This window comes from Pseudocercospora fijiensis (genome assembly GCF_000340215.1).
Source record: "Pseudocercospora fijiensis CIRAD86 unplaced genomic scaffold MYCFIscaffold_6, whole genome shotgun sequence".
Taxonomy (NCBI): Eukaryota; Fungi; Ascomycota; class Dothideomycetes; order Mycosphaerellales; family Mycosphaerellaceae; genus Pseudocercospora; species Pseudocercospora fijiensis.
The window spans coordinates 4,117,220-4,131,412 of record NW_006921537.1 but is presented as its reverse complement, the minus strand read 5'-3'; positions in this window follow the sequence as shown (position 1 = coordinate 4,131,412).

Here is a 14,193-nt window from a genome sequence, read left to right as displayed (position 1 = left end):
AGAGCGCTTGATTGGTAGGATTAAACGTTATAGCTACTTCCTTCCGCGTATTTATAATACCGACTTTCCCGACTTTTACGACTTTTACGACTTTTATAATAGTATATTACTAATGCAGCGAGATACGTCGATTAAGCGCATTTCTAGCAAATAGCGCTAACAAAAGTGTCTAATACGATAACGACGGCCGCCTTAGGCACTAAGAACCGCCTCCGAAACCCGAGAAGTTACTAATACTAGCGAGAAGTTACTAGCGAGACTAGTAAGAAGTTACTAGCGAGAAGTTACTAGCGAGACTAGCGAGACTAGCACTATACTTATTGCACTATATACTCTTATAGGTACTATAACATATACGGCAAGGATAGATACGTAGGGCGATAACATATATCGAGCGTAAGTACTCTTCGAGAAGCTACGACAGCCCTCTTACGTTAACGCCCTCTATTGCTTAGACTCTCCCTAGAACGATCATTCCGATAACTGGTTACTATATAAGGCAGAGAAAACGAATAGTAGCGTCCGGGAATCTAATTAACTAGCGGCACTAAGCGGCTGCAGAAGCACACACTCCGAAGTATACTAGCATTACATATAGCCTATATACTACGCGCAATGCGTAACAATTAACGTATTCTATTACTAACTATAGTACGCGAGGTGTGTAGGAAGGGACTTATTAAGCGAAACACGACAGCGATCGCTAAAGCGACACTTATTAGTATCTAGACAACAATAGAGTGTAACCGCGCCCTTAGTATTAGAGATACCGCGAAAAAAAAGGTTATCGAGCGCGTTGCAGTCGTATAGCAATGTTAGTACGCTTGCTAGAAGAGGAGGCGCACTATAGTCGGATAACAGTCTTAATGCGCTTACTAGAAGGGGAGGCGCACTATAGTCGAATAGCAGTCTTAATACGTAAAGGGCTGCAGTCGTATAGTAGCAGTAAAGACTAAGACTAAGCGCCTTCGGGCTTGAGTACACTAGAGGCCCTTACGTAACGACTAAGGTTATTATAACTAACAGTCCTAACGAAGGCGTTACACCGACTTAACTAGATGCGTTCTCGAGAGCTATTATCCTATAAAGAATCCGAACGTAGGAAGCCTATAGCCGCTACTTAAGGTATACCTCTCTAAAGAGTTTTTACCGAGTTAGGCCTAGCCGCTACTTAAGGTGTACCTTACTAAAGAGTTTTTACCGAGTTAGGCCTATAGCAATGCTACGAACCTATTAACCTACTTAGTCTATTAACCTACTTAGTAGGAGAGTCGCTATCGAGCCGCTACTTAAGGTATACCTTACTAAAGAGTTTTTACCGAGTTAGACCGTTAGCCGCATTATAGGTGTACCTTACTAAAGAGTTTTTACCTCCGCTAATCTATCTAAGACCTCTATAGTTTGTACTGCGATATTCTAACAAAAACTATACTCTTTCGGTTAAATACGCAGTCGGCGCCCGCTAAAGCTATAGAAAACAACCTACTCGCTAGGAGAGTCGCCTCGTAACGTCTTGCTTAGCAAAGCCTATCGGAGACCAAACCTCGAAGAGAAAGGACTAAACAAACTACCTACCGAGGAACCTCAACTATTAGACAAGCGGCTCTATCGGTAGCAAGCCGCAGAACTAGTAAGGAATAGTATTAATCGCTATAGAGCCACCTATATACGATAAAGAGGTATCGACACTGTTGCTATTAGAAGCCGATAGCTAGTGTGTTGCTAGGGGTGTTAGTGTATTAGTATATATAGAAGAAGAAGAAGAAGAAGAAGTTAAACTAGGAAGCGTAGGTCTACATTAGCGTATCGCAGGTAAGGTTTGCCTCTACTAATAGGATTGCGCTATTCAGCTACAATAGCAAGGCAACAATAACGGCTATATATTATCGCACTTTCAACGCAATAGCCGCCGACTGCTAGTCGAATGCCTAAGGCCAGAATTGCTAGCGACTAGAGGCATTGTACGCCTAGCCTAGCTAGCTATTAAGCTATTATCGTACGCCTAGCTAAACCCTTCGTAGCTAGCTATTAAGCAATTATCGTACGCCTAGCCTAGCTAGCTATTAAGCAATTATCGTACGCCTAGCTAAACCCTTCGTAGCTAGCTATTAAGCAATTATCGTACGCCTGGCCTAGCTAGCTATTAAGCAATTATCGTACGCCTAGCTAAACCCTTCGTAGCTAGCTATTAAGCAATTATCGTACGCCTAGCCTAGCTAGCTATTAAGCAATTATCGTACGCCTAGCTAAACCCTTCGTAGCTAGCTATCAAGCAATTATCGTACGCCTAGCCTAGCTAGCTATTAAGCAATTATCGTACGCCTAGCCAAACCCTTCGTAGCTAGCTATTAAGCAATTATCGTACGCCTAGTCAAACCCTTCGACTTTACAAGTACCCCCGACGAGGTACGCACTCTAGTCTACCGCTACTACTTCGCCGCTAACCGCCTAGTTAACGGGGCTATCGTTGTCGGCGGCAAGCGCACTTACAAGATAAAGCTAGCACCTAAGAGATAAAGCCAGTAAGGAAGGCCTAAATAGTAGATATAGCAGGTTAGATTACTACAAACGAATACAAAAGCTAGATTTATTTAATCCTTAATCGCTATAACCGCTACTATTACCTATTACTGTTACAAGAGCCTTTAGGGACTACTAGTTAGATCTACTATATCTAGGTCTAGGTTAGCAAAGCCCTTAGCGTCGACGTATAGCTAGTATATAGCAGCTATAGCATTATCGACAATGCCTACTTGTATAGGTCCCCGCTAAGTACTACTACTAACGCGCTCTCTCGCATCTACGCCGTCGATATTGTCTACACTATTAGTAGCTATATTAGGAGCGCTACGGGTTACGCTATTTAATAGACGCTAGTTAATATTGTTAAGCTACTCGTATACACTAGGGATTAGCCCTGCCCTAATCTGCTAAATATTATTAGAGACAGGGCGTAGATCTAGCTTTAGTGCTTCGATTAGATCTGTGAAATTAGCGTCCGGATCGTACTTATCCGGTGTTATACTGCCCTCTTAGTACTTCTTAATTGCTCTAGCCTATACCTGCTTAGCAGTATCCTTCTCGGTATAGTATCTAGTACCCTTTAGTCCGATGCTCTCGAATATACTACGTACGGCCTGCGATGCCTCCCGGTTCTGCGAGATTAGTTCTATTATAGTAGATACGTCGTAGGTCGAGTTGCTACGGGCCTAAATATCGAGCTTGTAATCCTTATTATATAGCTTAAGCATTTCATTAGCAGCAACGCCCTTACTATTTCCGAGATTAACGATAGCTAAGTCTAGGATAGCCTCCTATAGGATAGGATTAGATATATTTAGTATCTACGAAAGATTTACTATCTCCCGCCTATAATTTAGCTGCCGAGCACTAAAGAAGTTTGGAATAAGATGTTCTACTATACGGCGAAGATGTCTAAGGTCTATTTTACGGATCGCAATATGTACGGTTAAGAAGTTCTCGATCTCCTATAATAGTCGAGCTATAGTAGTATACGACGGGTCGTCTATCTTACTATCCTTATTCAATCTAATCTAAGCAGCCTGTATAAAGAGCTTGTCGTAAATAGCCTCTACGATATTAATATACTGCCGAGGCGTAAGATAGTATTTAATTAGAGCCTTTACTACCTCGATACGGTTTATGCTTGTAAACTAAGGAGCACCGAAATTGAATCCGAGCTATTCCTCTGCCTCTTAAAGAAATTAGGTACTAATATACGTACGATATACTACGAATACTACCTATCGAACGATGTAGTACTCCGCCTTAGTACTACTAAAGCGGCGGATAGTATAATACTTAGCGATGTCCTTAAGGGTGTAGGCTAGGTACTTGCCTACCTTGTTAGTATCGTAATAGGTTCGTAGAGGAGTGTAGTACGCATTCATCTCGATATAGAAGAAGGCTAGCATACCGACGATAAAGTCCTTCCTATCGTATACGCGCGTACTCTCGACGCTGCCGAGCTTAATACTACGGATACGATCGACGGTTATTTAGTCTCTAATAACGATAATAAGCTAGTCCTAGAACGCCTTATTATCTAGATCGAGCTTTAAGAACTTCTAGAAGATATCGTTATATACCTAGTACGTATCTTTAATCGAGGCTTCGTTATAATCGGATACTAGCAGTGAGATTATAAGAGTCTTGCTATCCTTCTTGTCCTTAATCTAGATCGTACGCTATAGGAACCGCTTAGTTAGACTACCGCCGCGAATACGATCGTCTACATTAGGGCCCTTAAAGCTATCGTATTCCTTAAACAGATGCTATAGCTTATCGCTAGTAAGGAATCCTATAGCCTAGTCGATATAGTACAAAGAGGTCGCCTTCTTATGCTTGTTAGCGCAGATCTTGCGTAGGATAATCCGAGGGTTTATCTTCTTCTTTAGCTTTAGTATATGCTTCTTTAGACCCTTCTAGACGGCTTGATGCCTAGCAATATACGAGGTCGTTATATTGCGCTGCTTAGTATTGCTACTAGTCGTCTAGATAGCCTTCCGGTTCTCCTAGACATAGAAGTTGTCGTATACGATTATATATCTATCCTTAATAAACATCTTAACTGCCCGTTCTCGGTTAGTACGAGTAGTCTTCCTCGCTAGCCGCTATAGTATACGATAGGCAGGACAAAGACCTATCGTACTAAGGATATCGACGACTCGTCGCTTAATACTACTAGTATATAGGAACAGCCTAAAGGACTTGCTAAACTAGGACGCCTTCTTTAATAAAATCGATCGAGCAACGATCTACGTAATCGTAGCGATACGCTTCTTCTAGCGGCCAAATTTGTCTCGGATACTAGGTTAATCTTCCTTAGCGACATCTTTAGCGGTATAGCGCTTATTAGGAAGCAAACCCTATAGGACACTATACTAAGTTAGCGCTATATCTTTAATAACTTTGTCTATCTCACTTAGCTTCTCTTATCTATCGATAGTAGAGTCCGGATCGTACTAGTTGAAGAATTTCTTACTAACGAGCCTCTTTAACTTAGAACGGAGCCTACGAGTACTTACGAGACCCTCGAAGGAGAAGATATCGATAATCTTATCGATACGACGGCGCTATATCTTTATTCCTAGATCTCCTACCTATATTAAGAGCAGCTTTAGCGCAGTAAGGTACTCGTAGTTTAGTAGGTTTATAACATTAGTATACTTCTGCAGTAGAGTCTTTAGACTCTTACGCTTCTTCTTCTTCTTCTTAGCTGCTAAACTAGCTAGAAACTAGCGCTTCCGAGCGGTGCTAGGGCGAGTAGCACCGACAATCTAAGGCTCGACATTATTATTATTATCTAAGAAGTCTCCTTTATCTTCTAGTCGAAAGAACTAGCCACCTTTAGCACTAGCGGCTTTAGCTTCGACCTTATTATCGCTTATCTTATTATCCTAATCCTTAGTCTCGTAATTATCTTTATTTGTTTCCTCCTCTTCTTCCTCGATAATAGGTAGCGCGACGTTAGCGCGTAGACCTGTACGGCGCTCTTAGCGGGTTAGAACAACTAGAGCTAGCGCTGTCGGAAGGCCGTATTCTGCTGCTATATCTTCAAGCTAGTCTAATAGCAACGCTAAAAGCTCGCTCGTCTAGTAAGGGCTATGTTCTATAAGGCTATATTCTGCGAGGCTATGTTCTACTACTATATCTATAAGCTAGTCTAATAGTAGCGCTAAGCCGAGCTCGCTCGTATCGAATGCATTATATTGCTATAGTAGCATAGGCAAGCTAGAAGGCTCTATTAGTAGCGGCTTATCGTCTATATCGGCTATAATAGTATCGCTATCGTCCGACATTGTCGCTAGATTAAATGCTAGATTGAATGCTAGATTGAATGCTAGATTGAATGCTAGATTGAATGCTAGATTAAATGCTAGATTGTTGCGACTAGATTGTTGCGACTAGATTAATAGCGACGGCGTCGAAGGAACAGATTGCAACAGTAGCGACTAGTGCCCGCGAGCGGCGCGTCTAACCGTAGCAAACACATAAAGACGCACGGACTAGAAATATGTATAAAGTCGACAAAGCTAAGTCTTAGTACGTAGCTTAGAGTGACCTCCGCTATCTAGATATAACACAACACTATATTGTCGCATATATATATACTAAACGGGGATCATTATGAAATTAGTAGCGCTAGGGCCTCTAAGTGTTTGTATGTCGATTAGGCGATGTTTCAAAATAGGTGTTTTTAGTAAGACTAAGTCTGTTACTAAAGCCGGCTTTTAGCTAGGTAGTGCCTTCGGCTTATAGACTATAACATAACAACCTAACGTCGTATTAACATAATTTTTAGGTAGAATAAAATCCGATCGCCTGCTCTACGTCCTTATTACAAAATATTAATGTATATCGCGTTATATACAATATCGCAAATTAGGGATCTTAGATCTAGCCCGATCGGTACTTTTGCTATTAGACCCTTGCTGCGCAAGGGGTTTATAAATAAACCGGTAGCTCGTGCGCTCTTAGCAAGGGTCTGATAGGAGATAGGATTCGGATATATAGTAGAGCCTATTTATTAGTCGTAGATCTCGTTTAAGAGGCGCGCCGCTAATCTTACGCTCTATCGACTTAGGGTCGGTATCGAACTCGTCGATCTAGTAGAAGTTATCTAGCTATAGTTCCTATAATTCGCCTATACTTCGATATCGCTAAATAATTAAGTCGTTATCGTAGCTAAGGTTGCAGACCTATACCGCTAGTATCTCTAGTCCGGCTATATAGGTATATACTACCGCCGTATTAGGGAGGCCTAGTAGATTTAACGCGAAGAGGAAGTCCCTATTTGCGTCCTTTAGGGCGTCGGCTTTATCGATTTATACCTTAGCTATAACGGCTATACGTAGTAGCACTCTTAGTCTATCTATAGACTTAATATTAGCGCGTAGGAAACGATTAGATTTTAGCGAATAGGCGATCGGTATAAGCGCGCCGTCGTTTCCTATTATCTCGATATATCTAGCGCTTATATAGATAATAAATCCTACGGGCGTTATAATATCTATCCCGAGGAGCATATTGTAGGGTAAGTTTAGTATTACCCTTACTAGCTATTTAATATAGGCTAGAGCGGGTAACTAAGAATACCTAGCGAAGATAGGAAAGTATATCGACAAATTAATCTATTACTCGTACTATATACTTCTAGCTAAACTACGGAATTCTAGAGGTTACTTAAGATACTAAATATCGTCCTACCCTAGTTATATAGTTAGCTACCCCCGGTCTATTATAGATGCTTTAGTACTAGTATCGAGGCAGACGCGCTTAAAATCCCCTTCCGGAGAAAGGGCGTAGTTCGCTTCGACGATATCGTAATATCTAAAGGTATAAGCTAGGTCTCCCGGAGGGAGTTTTACTAAGTAGGGTATAATTTACAATTCCTATTAAGGGCGTTCTCGTATATAATAGACCTATAGTATAAGGTTATTAATAGTACCGAAGGAGCGCTTCCCTACGCGAGCCTTCCTATCGCCGATAGGGGAAGAAATCTTCGAAGTGCTCGATAAAATCGTATAGTACTACGCCTCTCCCGCTAAGGGCGTAGCCTTAGCCGTTTAGGCGATATAGTAGACTTAGGGCTGCTCCGTAACTAATGTTATAGCATTCTAAGTATTTAGCGCGTTTAGATTAATCGGGGACCTCCCGACTATAGTCGCTATACCCGCTAGGATATCTAGTAGCAAATCTAATATATAGATAGAGCTAGGCGTAGTCTACTATAGAGCGATCGTAGCGGAAGAATCTTCTATAGGAAAAGCTACGCCCGCTAGTATAGGCGTATAATCCGCTACGGGGGGGCGCGATACCGATATAGACTAGAATATTTAGGCTTAGACATCTATTAATAGACTAGAGGTTGCGGGCTATAGTACTAGAAGTATAGGTATCGATGTTTAGCTAGGCTATCCTACTATAATCGTTATTACTAGGTATAAAGATGTTTGCTTATCCGGTAGTAAGCGACCCGGCGACTTCGAGAGTTCCGCTACCGCTAGGGATTCTAGAATTTCCGGTAGACTTACGGTTTTATACTAGCTAGTAGTAACTAGTTTCACTTCTAGCTTAAGGAGTTTCCCGGAGCTAGCTCGTAAAGAACATTCTTACGCTTCCTAGTAGCGTCCTTAGGGTACGTATAATCGAGGTAGCTATTAAAAAACTCGTTAGCCGAGCGGAAAACCTCTCCGTATATATTATAACGCGTCTACCGACCTTCGGGTCGCGTCTTGTCGCGTTAAGGCTAGGCATTTACCTTAGGTCTACGAACCTGCGGCTAGGCGTAGTATACTAGAGTTAACTATAGATTTGTAGGAGGAAGAGCTTAGTCCTCTTCTACTTCGATACCGCCGATATCCTCGCCGGCTACGTACTAATCCTCGGCCTACTCTCCGCCTTTAGCTTAGGTAGTATTATCGTATTCTAGTTCTTAATAGTTAGTCTCCTACCCTAGGTCTACTAAATCGTAGAAGAACGTAGCTTTACTACGAGCCTAGGAATTTACGGGAATGCCTTAGCCTCTTATATTTCCGAAATTCGTCTACTATCTCTAAGGATTCGGATACTACGGGAGACCGCGGGCGTCTACTATTTTCTCGTTTACGCTTACGTTTACGCCCTATAGTCTCTAGCGGCTATAGACCTATAATCTAGGCTAACGGCGTTACTAGAATGTATTAGGTTGCTACCGATTATAGGGATTGTTATTTCTAAGAAAAGACGAGTGTCTAGTATTAAAACGAGACCTAGACGCGAACCTAGGGTCTACGAACCTACCCTATACCGAATCGCTACGTCGAAGGTTTAACTTACTATTATAGTAGCCGGTAGTAGTGCTACCTAGAGGATATAACTCTACCTATATCGTATAATAGGCTTGTATTATATCGATAAGCGTCTAACACGTCTATAATAGCGTAGGCGTATTAAGATCGCTACGTAGCTCTAGTACGATCTTCCGGAAGGTATAGTTAATTTACCTTATAAGTAACTCCGTACCGCTTTACTACGCTAAACGTATAACGTTAATAACGAATTCGCTTACGCTCTTTCGGGCCGCGACTTCCTTAATGCGATATTGTTCCGATTCTAATTCGCGCGCCGCGACTAAGGGGTCTAATCGGAACTGCTTACGTAAGGCCTCCTTCTATCGCTCTATATCCGGGCTAGTTTAAAGGAGCGTACGTCGATCGTTAGTAAGGCCGTAAAGGTACTAAGCTAAGGCGGAGCCCTAAAGGCATTTATATAGTAATAGACGCAGGGTTGCTACTAGATACTCGCCTACTTAAATAGCTATATCGAGGCGAGTAATAAAAGTAAAAACGTCTCGATAATAGGCCGTATTACTAATATATATAACTAGGCCTTTGCCCTTACTCTCCGGAAGGTCCTTATTAAAATACCTAACTTACTTAGGCTTAAACTTATAGGGCGCGACCTCCTAGCTAAAGTCCGTAACTAGAGTATAAGGAGGACTAGCGTATAGTAGAGTATATACGTCGGCGGGCTCGAACCTCGGGTCTATAAAGCCGGCCTTATCTTAGGCAGGCCTAGGATTGCCTTTAGCGTTAAGGCCTCTATAGGCGTAGCGTTCCGAGCTAATCTCTAGTATAATACTAGCTCGAGCATTCCGATTCTAATTAGCTAGCTACTTAGCTCTAGTCGTACCCTAGCTAGTTCGGCTACGTATTACGTAAAGATTTCTATATCGCTACTACCCCGGTAGCCTAGAATAGTTATTATTCGGTCGTAGGGCCGCTAAGGCGGCGCTATTAGACTATATTACCTCTACTAGTTTTCCTACTAATGCCTCTAGCTTATCGTATCTAGTATTGTCGTTATTAGCGCTAGCGGAGGTATTATTATTCCTATTATTCCTAGTATTAGCATTAGTAGTAGCGTTGTTATTAGCGGTAACCTCGTCGTTAAAGTGCCTAGTAGACTTAGCATTCCTCCTTCGACGTCGCTATTCGTCGGTAAGGAATAATTTAGGGATACTATTCGTATCGATAGTATAGCGCTATTCTAAGGCTATCGGAGGTAGTACTCTACTAGCTTCTATACCCTTATCTCTACTCTTATTCTTAGCTCTTATAGCCTCCTTACGGCCTTCGTTAAACGCTTGTTAGATTTAAGCCTATATCTCGATCTCGTAAGCCTCGCGCTGCTCGTCTAGTACCCTCTATAGACGTATACGATCCGTAGCTCGGTTATTATCTGCCTTAGTACGTTGCTCGGCTAGCTACTAAGCTACCTAGGACTTTATTTGTCTAATTTCATCTCGCTATTTAGCGCCGGCTATACCGTTCGCCGGTGCTATAGATCCTAGAGCCTACTTACCTAATATATCTTCTCCCTCTAGCTAGGAATCCGGTAGTAAGCTAAGTATCGAACTACTAGACACTAAGATTAATAAGCTCTCGCGAGGCTTAGGAGGCGGGTCGTTTTTACGAAAGGTACCGAAATTCTTAAAAACGTTACCCGTTAGCGGGTTAATTTTGAAAGACTCTCTACGTCTATTAGGCTTAGCTTAGCCTAAGTTCTCGTCCTTAATCGAGCGACGGACGCCCTACTTCTCTAGTCGTAGAGGGATATAAACCTTGCGGCGACGTAGCTAATTCTCGCCTACGGCCGGATTCTCGTTAGTAGACTTAAGGTGTTCTACTAGCTACTAAGCGAAGTATAGGCTATCCGACTAGTACGAAGTTAGGCGATATACTTATCGTATAGCGGAAAGCGATAGGGAGTTGTCGTTAACCTACGAACTAATAATCTTAGCGCGTATCTAAGGTTTAGAAGTCGCGTCTTTATCTATATCTAGAATACGGGACTATAACCTTAGGCGACGTAGAGGTTTAGCCTCCTCCGGATCCTCGTACTACTCGGTAATAGCGATAACTCTATACCTAAGATCCTTCTCGAACAGCTTATTTAGATACTACCTTAGTTTCGAGAAGGCTAATAGTATATATACTATATAAACTAGGTAGTATCTGTCTTCCTTTAACTCGGGAAGAGTACAATCCTCCTAGGCTATAGGCGGCGGCTCGTTCGGAGATTCCTAGTCCTTTAATGCTATAAGCTCCCTTATTAAGGCATAGATATTGTTAGCTAAGAGGCGGAATAGGATACCGTCTCGATATTAACCGTAGGTACGGCTATAGTAGCTACTATAAGAGTAATCGGAACCTTCTATATACTTGTACCGTAAGGGGAAGTTAGGAGGGTTAGGTGCCCGGCTCTTACTAACTAGAACTAACGCTCCTACCCTTAGCAAGTAAGGTGTTAATAGAGGGAGCGTAAAGCGCGCTACGGCGCTAGGCTAGGTCTATCGTCGATCTCCGAGTCGATTCGCCTATAGATCTCGTATATTCTATACTAAATTATAGCCTCTTTCTTTATAGCGTAGCTGCGGCGTTCTATAGTGCGGAAAGTAGTATTAGAGTAGTTCGTTAGGATTCTCCTTCGGCGCGGAGGACTTTTCGCCTTAGAGAGGGGAATAGTAAACCGTAGTTCGGATAGTCCGTTTAGAGACAGTTAGTACGTGTTTTTACGCTAGTGCTCGAAGCGAAGCTACTATTTTGTTATATATCGTATATTATAAAGTAGATAATTATTCCAAGTCTATCTAGGCTTAGAGAAGTATATACTATAGGAGGCTAGGGCCTCCTACCTAGCCTATACCTATGCCTGCCTTCGTAATAGTATAGTAGCTACGCTTAGTATACTTCTAGAAAGAGGTAGTCGATACGAGATAGATTTAGCTCTCTAGGATTTAGGCCTCTAAATCGACTTATTAGCTAATTCTTCCTTGTCCTTATTCTCGTCGTCGCCTAGAGATAGGGTCCTTATAGGACTCTCGCCGGTAGTACCGCTACTCGGAGCTAGCGTATCGCCGGCGTCCCTAAGGGTACGAAGACGCGCATTCTCTCGCTTAGCTTCTTAAGCCTATACTTCTAGCCTAAGCACTTCTTACTTAGCTAGAAATCGTTCGAGCTATAGGTAGGTCGCTTCTCGGCGCGCCTAATATTCGGCTTCGTCTTATTATATCGCCGCGTCGTTTTCTAATACCGTCGGCGCTCCTAGGGCATTATTCTACGTATTTCTCGCGCCCGACGTATTCGGATCGCCTACGTTTATCTTTCGGGGTTCTATAGGCCGCTACGAAGGGTAGACGGTTTAGAACTATAAGAAAATAGGTATATAGCAACGTATAGAATACCCTCTACTAATCGCTATAGTAGAAAGTAGAACTAAACCGTACCTTTTTTAGAATAGGGCAGAGCGTTTACTATTAACTAGGCTACGTACGGATAGTATATATACCGAGCCGGTAACCGAGTATATCCGTACGAGCGACTAAGCTTTTCCGCGTATACGCTAAGCAGGCTTTGCGCTAGCGAGACAGTACCGCAGTATACGTAATAATATTATATAATTGTTATATAGGCTTGCTAAGGCATAATAGGAGACTTCACTTGCTTAGGTTCTTATACCTTTATCTATAGAAACTAGATAACTATGTTTTTTAAAAAGATAAGATAAGATTAACAATTAAAGGCTACTAAACCTAACTAATTAGGGCTAGTAAAACTACGACAGTAAATAATAGCCCTCGTAATAATAAGAACAACCCTCGGGAGCGGACATTTCTAAGTCTTTTAAGAGTAGACGTAAAGAACTCGGACAATCTTACTTAGAACGGGAGTAGTACTACAATACCCCGTATACCTACCTATTATAGTAGGGAAGGTACGCTCGTATTGTAATTAGTTGCTAGCCTTTAATTTATATAGCTATATAATACCTTATTATTACTATAGTAGTAGTAATAGCGTAGTTAGAAGTTAGATATCGTGCTAGAAGGTAAGGTTTGATATAGTTATATAATTAGGTAGTTAAGTGTTTAATTTAGCGCGGCTAAGCAGCTTATTAGATTTGCTAAGTTAGTAGTAATAGAGGTCGAGATTAGAATATAAATAGGCTACGAGGGCGCGGCCTTTAGAAGGGAAGCGTATATTAGGGCTAAAGAGGCTATACGTAATTAGTATATAACTAGGCCGAGTAAAGCTAGGGTCTTAATGCCTTAGGTAGGGCTTAGCGCTTAGCGTTAGGCTAACTCTTCTACCTTCCTCCCTTTCCTTCTAGATTCTTATTAAATACTACTTATACCTACTACTACCCTATCTACCTACTAATATAACTCTTCTTATACCCTTCTATAAGCTTATCTCTCGGCCCTCTAGATATATAGATTTCCGGCTAACCTTATTATTCCTAGAGTATTAGCCTTAAGGGTAAATACTAAGACTTTTATCGCAATTCGCTTTTCCTCGCGTTAAGTAGTACGCGATAATAATACCCCGTCGCATTCGCTCTTAGAGTTAGAGGGCCTAGTTAGATACGTTAAGATAGACCTTAGCTACTTAGATTATAATATTATCGTAGAGATAGTTATATTATAGCCTCTAAGGGCAAATAGCTATATTCTACGTGCTAGTTTAGCCCGGTTTATCCTTAGGCTTATAGGCGAAGAATCAGTTATATGTTGTTGAAATGTCGTAAAAGTCCCATCAAATGTTAATAAAAGTCGATGTAACGTAATTCTTCCTCCTATAAGCCTGAATGGAGGTAGGGCTGGGCATCTCACGATCAGGATTGAGGATGTGTGGGAGGAGTGCGGCCATGCGGCGATATGTAGGAACACGACACACTTCCCGATGCGATATATGGGAGCACTAATGCAATGCAATACCGACTCCCATTTGACCAGCGCCAATGGCCCGTGGCCACTGGCATCAGCGTTTATGATGGAAACACTGGCCGCCAAGTTCTGAAGCTGGAATGCCATATGGAGATTGCGTCAGCGTCAATTGGCCGAACACATTTTCGATTCCACCGAGCCGAGCCCGAGTCATTGTTATTTTGGCCCTCTCCTTTAGGCCTAGATGCACGAGTAACGCCACATGCTACCTGTACCGATGCCATGCGTGTGCGTGTGCGAGTGCGTGTGCGTGTGAGTGACGGATAACATTCTTTCTTGTCGAGCCTTGGTGCGCAGTCCAGACAGAACTCCACCATGGCCGCAGCTTCACAAGCAGACATTGACCGAATCTCCGGCGCCAACGCTGCGCCTGCGCCTGCGCCCGCCGAGTCATCGTCCAC